Source organism: Panthera tigris, chromosome C1 (genome assembly GCF_018350195.1).
Source record: "Panthera tigris isolate Pti1 chromosome C1, P.tigris_Pti1_mat1.1, whole genome shotgun sequence".
Taxonomy (NCBI): Eukaryota; Metazoa; Chordata; class Mammalia; order Carnivora; family Felidae; genus Panthera; species Panthera tigris.
Window position 1 is genome coordinate 115,678,453 of NC_056667.1, and position 6,499 is coordinate 115,684,951.

Below are 6,499 nucleotides of genomic sequence, written 5' to 3' on the forward strand. Positions count from 1 at the left end.
GGTGTGTCATCTTCAGAGACTCTCCAACAATGGAGAGGTGGGGAAAGACAGAGGGAAAACCTGGAAGCCCCGCGGACACCCAGACTCCCACAGCCCTTCCCACAAGATCCGGAGACCCTGGAACCGGAGGTTCCGGGTTATGACAGGAGGGTGAATACGGATCCAACACGTAGACGCTTCCTGAGGGAACGTGGGGGCACTTTTCCTTGACTTGTCTCAGAGCTGATGAAATAAATAATGTCCATGTGAGGTTCAGAGTTGACAAAAATGCGTTGTCACCGCATTTCACACTCCACGCGTGTTGTGTCTTAACTCTGTGTGCCATGATGTTTATTATTATGACCACTGCTTCTGTTACAGGGACTCCTCTAATCGCCAGAAACTTCAGCAAGGTTACTTAAAAAATTAATCTAGGAGCGCCTGGGTGGCTCAATCGGTTGAGCGTCCGACTTCAGCTCAGGTCATGATCTCACGGTTAGTGAGTTTGAGCCCCGGGTCGGGCTCTGTGCTGACAGCTCAGAGCCTGGAGCCTGTTTCGAATTCTGTGTCTCCCTCTCTCTCTGCCCCTCCCCCCCGCTCAAAAATAAATAAAATTTTCTTAAAAAGAAAAATAAATAAAAATAATAAAAATTTAAAAAATAAAACAAAGAAAATTAATCTAGGGCTCCTGGGTGGCTCAGTTAGCTGAGTTCAACTTCATCTCAGATCATGATCTCATCATTCATGAGTTCGAGCCCCGCATCAGGCTGTCTGCTGTCAGCACAGAGCTCTCTTCAGATCCTCTGTCCCCATCTCCCCAGCCCTTCCCTCACTGGTTCTCTCTCTCTTTCTCTCTTTCCCTCTCTCTCTCTCAAAAATAAATTTTAAAAAAGAAAAAGAAAACTAATCTAAAAAATGCATAAATGTTGGGGCACCTGGGTGGCTGTCAGTTAAGTGTCCAACTTCAGCTCAGGTCACGATCTCACAGTTCACAAGTTCGAGCCCCACTTTGGGCTCTGTGCTTACAGTTCAGAACCTGGAGCCTGCTTCACCTTCTGTGTCTCCCTCTCTCTCTGCCCCTTCCCTGCTCACGCTCTGTCTCTGTCTCTGTCTCTCTCTCTCTCTCTCAAAAATAAACATTAAAAAAAACTTTTTTTAATGGATAAATATTTCCAAATAATAGTTGAACATGACTTTCCGTTATCTATGGCTACTTAACAAACTACCCCAGAACTCAGTGGCTTAACACAATGATTTGTTACTTCCCATGATTCTGTGGGTTGCCTGGGCTCGGCTTCCTGACATAACAACTAGATCTAAGATGACTGGCACAGAAGCTACAAGACCTCTGAAGGTCTGGGCCAAGGAGTTACACTGTGTCCTTCCTACCATATGCAGTGGTCAAAGTCACAGGGCCAGCCTGGGTTCAATAGAAGAAGCAAACTCCCCCTTTTGATGGAAGGAGGGGCGTGCGTACAAGCTTGGCTATCCATATGCCACAGCCAAACACCCTTCAACAAGGCAGACCCACTTTCTCCCTGGGTGAGCATGTGCTCACCTCCTGGCCTACATGGGCCTTGACTTTCTCAACAGGAAAATGGGGATCCAGCGTCTGGTCTGACCAAAAGGAGCTGGGTAGGAGAACCTTCTAAAATTCCCTTTCAAGGGGCACCTGGGTGGCTCAGTTGGTTAAGTATCCAACGCTTGGTTTGGGCTCAGGCCATCATCTCGCGGTTCATGAGTTTGAGCCCTGCATTGGGCTCCACACTTACGGTGCTTTGGATTCTCTCTCTCTGCCTCTCTCTCTGCTCCTCCCCTGCTCATGCTCTCGTTTTCTCTCAAAATAAATAAATAAACTTCTTTAAAAATTTTTTAAGAAAAAAGATAGTAAAATTCCCTTCCAGAGCTGAATCTGTAGCTTCTGCTACCTCACAAATGCTTTCAGCTAAAAATGCTCCAATTTATTCTTAGAACTTTGAGACATTAAAAAAAAAGGTGAAAAATCTATCTTCCTTCTACCACCAAGTCTTTTTAAAGTTTAAACTATGTTTAGTGATCTTTTACTTCCACAGTGAGGTCAGAAACCACAGACTCGGCTGAAGTTGTTCCTTAAATTTCTCTTGGCCCACGTTTTTCTATCGTAAAGGAAAGACGACAATTTGGATCAGGAGTCAAATAAGAAGATCCTTTCTCGGTATTTCTGTGGGAGAGCATGAGATTGACAAATGAGAGGGAAAATTGCATCAGACTGTACGAAAAGAGGTATCAGCACAGGATTTTTGAACCAAACAAACACGAGTTATGCGAGATGATGGGGGGCTAACTGACCCACGCAAACAATAAGAAGGCTCTTCCTTGGAAAGTACCCTAGAATGGTCCAAGTGTGCAACCATAAAAAAAAAAATCTTCCTTTCTGAAAAAAGAAAAAATGTTAAAGTATCATAAACACAATTTCTCTTACACAAAATTCCAAATACTGTTGAATAAATTTACTCATGAAGCCAACCAAAACTCCCTCAAGGAGCGCCTGGGTAGCTCAGTTGATTGAGCATTCGACCTCGGCTCAGGCCATGATCTCATGGTTCGTGGGTTCAAGCCCCACATCGGGCTCTGTGCTGACAGCTCAGAGCCTGGAGTCTGCTTAGGATTCTGTGTCTCCCTCTCTCTCTGCCTCTCCCCTGCCTGTGCTCTCTCATGCTTGCTCGCGCTCGCTCTCTCTCTCTCTCTCTCTCTCTCCCAAAAATAAATAAATAAATAAGTAAGTAAATAAATAAATAAATAAATAAATAAATGTTTAAAAAATTAAAAAAAAAAGAAGTCCCTCAAAGTTCCAAAATTTACTTGTGTAAATCACTAGCCTCATGTTGGGGCGCCTGGGTGGCTCAGTCGGTTGGGCGTCCAACTTCGGCTCAGGTCACGATCTCGCGGTCCGTGAGTTCCAGCCCTGCGTCGGGCTCTGGGCTGATGGCTCAGCCTGGAGCCTGCTTCCGATTCTGTGTCTCTCTCTCTCTCTGCCCCTCCCCCATTCATGCTTTGCCTCTCTCTGTCTCAAAAATAAATAAAAAACGTTAAAAAAAAAATTTTTTTAAATCACTAGCCTCATGCTCCTCTGTACTATTGCTTGAGGTCCTTTTTTCTTTTCTTTCTTTTCTTTTCTTTTTTTTTTTTTTTTGGCTTTTGCTTTATCTGCATGCAAAATGTCATCAAAGCATCAAATAAATTTGATGTGTAAGTACAACATGTCTCACACCCACAACCCTGACCGTCTGCATATGGGCATCTCGACCTTCTGCTCTGAAGACGTCTCTAGAACAGGACCGAGAAGAGCTCTTAGCGTGGGATCCAGCGAAGACAACAAAAGATGAGTCATGGCTTAGCTGGACGCGCGCTAGAAAAACACAAACTACATGAATCTGAGCATCAGTAACACAAACTAAATCCATAACAGGATCCTGAGAGTAACTTTCAGTCCTTCCACCTAAGGGCTACAATTTCCCTGGGAAGAGTCATTTTGTGTTCTGCCCACACTCCACAGAAAAGAGGGAGAGTTTTGTCTTTCTAGTCAAAGGTGACTTCCGTAATCAGGATCCTCTCTTCCCCTCTCTTGCTATCTGCTCAGGCCTTCACGGACGTATTCACAGCTGCTGTCACACGTGCTACACAAGCACTGAAAGCCCAAGTCACGATTGTCTTAGAGAAGCCAGTGACTCTGGAGATCACCACTTCCCATCCCTCTCGTTGCAAAGATGAGGAAACTGAGACCCAGAGAAGAGAAGTCATTTATTAGTGTTTGCACAGAGGGAAAAGAATAGAACTTGAGTCTCCGAACTCCTGACCAATTCAAATGTGACCTACTCTGGATTCCAGACTAGCCACAGAGACTAGGCAGCGAATGGGGACCTCTTGATTCTCGGGCTCTCCTCCCAAGCCCAAGCCTTCCATCTGCCCCTGACTTCTGAGTGTCCTTCTGCCTCCCTTCCCTGGGCGTGGCTCACAGATGTCTAGCATAAGTGTCCACAAGAAAGCCAGCTTCATGGGGGCGGGACCAGTGTGGTCAGTGACTCAGAACCTTAAACCCACCCAGCTGGGTTTAAGGTTCTAATGCCACCATCTTGAAATTCTGCATAGTGTCTGGACACAGAGCCTGTCACTTTGCACTGGGCTGTCACTTTGCACTGGGCCCTGAAAGTTACGTAGCCAGTCCCATGCACAGTCCATACCAACGATGCAGCTCTGACTACCGGCAACACACCCAGAGCTTAGAACTCTCCTTCACATCGTGAGTGTGGGCAGAACACAGTGATTACAAAGCCACGGCGACCTCCCTCATATTTCTCATCCAAGGAGGATGAGCAAGGAGATCAACATGAATCATTGCTAAGAGTCTCCCCTCCCCGTGCTGTGGGCACAGGGGGACAACCCTTGTCCCAGGATCCCCGATCCTGTACAGCAAGTACAACCTTGGGCTAATTAACTAACCTCTCTGAGGCCCTGCTCTTGCTTCTCTCCAGTTATAAAAGTAATAAATGCTCATTATAGAAAATCTAAAAAGCGCAGGAAAACAGAAGGAAGAGCACCTATAACCTCATTATCTAAGTACCACCATTGTGAACACCTTTCCTCCAGCCTTCTCTCCAGGCCTGTTTCACACTTCACATGTGTAGGAGAAAGTCCACCCTCTTGCCCTTCCTCTCAAAAAAGAGGATCAGTAATCTCCAGGGGCTTCTGCTGCTCGTGGCCTAGACAGCCAATAGAAGGAGCAGAGAAGTGCTAGCTGGCTTCTGGAATGGTGACAGAAGGTGGGCACTGCCCAGCCACTGTGGCTCCCAGGGGCCTGTTCTTTCGAGATAGAGGTGGGGCCTGGGAGAAGAACAGGATAAGCAACCCAGCCCCCACAGGTGACAAAGACCCTCTGTCACCCAGGAGCACCCTGCTTCGCTGGTCTCCACAGCAACAAAGACAACCAGACAAGGGAGCAAAATAGGGAGGGCGAAATCTTCAGTTTGGGAGAAAGATGGTCAAGGGCTAAGCAGACATGGGTTGACGAGTCATGTCTTCCAAACCACAGCTCTCGAAGATTAACAGAAAAGATATTTGTTTCTAAGATCAGCATCACTCCATGACCGGTGGTGGGGATTTGCAGGGGGCTGCTGGGAGGACCAGGGTGGGGAGAAGGGAGGAAGAAGCTGCAGGTGGCCACCATTCCTGCTGCCTCCAAAGGCTAATGGCATCTGGGAAAGACCTGCTACTAAGGGGGGAATCACATTGCATGAATATATATATATATATATATATATATATATATATATATATATGTATATATACATATATATATACACACACATATATATGTATATAGTTGCATATATATATATATATAGTTGCATATCTTGTTTTTTCATGCAACATTACATCACAAGTGATTTTCTATCTTATTATTAAATTTCATAAACTTCATAATTTGCCGTTACATGAATGTACCACAATCTATTTGGTAACTGCAACGAACATGTTTGTAATTAAAGATTTTTCAATATTTAGGATTATTGCCTTAGGCTGTAATCCTAGGAAAAGAATAATTAGATGAAACATATTGTACATCTTGTACACTGCTTTCCAAATGACACCAATTTACGACCCACAGGATTAGGTGAGAGCCTTTTAAGGGCAAAAATGTGTAGACGATGTCTGTTCTCTCTTGGCCGCGCAGCCTCCAACTTTGCTTCCCACCCACACTGCTGGCACACGGTGAACCTGGCTAAATTTGGGGGGCGCCACCTCCCTTTGGTTCTTGCGCATTTTCCAAACCTGGTTCTCCGACTTCACAGTCAATTCCCAGTGGCCTTCCACGAAACATCTTTTCTGCTTAGGTTAACCAGAGTCTGTTCCTGATGCTTCCAAGCAAGAACCCTGAGTGATAAGCCCCCCGTGCGTGTCCTCTCCGCAGGACCCCTCAGAGACAAAACAGGCTCGCTCGGGGAGGCAAAAGTGCACCGGGAGAGTTGTGAGAAGTGAAGGAAAACCACAAGACACGTCTCACCCGCACCCCCACCCCCAGAAGGGAGCCGAGGATGACCTCTGCTGGGCCGGTGGCTGGGCGCTGGCTTTGCTGAGTGAAGCCTTAAGCACAGGCGAGGGGCTGAGTGAGCCAGCCCAAAGGGGTTTGGGGAAGCCAGGGAGGTAGAGGAGGAGAAAGAGAGAGTCCCGGCTGCAGAGAGCAGCAGAGACTGGCAGGAGAAAGAGATGGTGTTTGGAAACCAATTACAATTTGCTTCGAGGAGTGTCCTTTTTGTGATTCGCACCTTAGAAATGAGTCTTGTCTTACAGGAGCACCTGGGTGGCTCAGTTGGTTAAGCGTCCGACTTTGGCTCAGGTCATGATCTCGCACTCTGTGAGTTCGAGCCCCGTGTCAGGCATCTGTGCTGATGGCTCAGAGCCTGGAGCCTGCTTTGGATTCTGTGTCTCCCCCTCTCTGCCCCACCCCTGCTTGTGCTCTCTCTGTGTGTCTCTCTCAAAAATG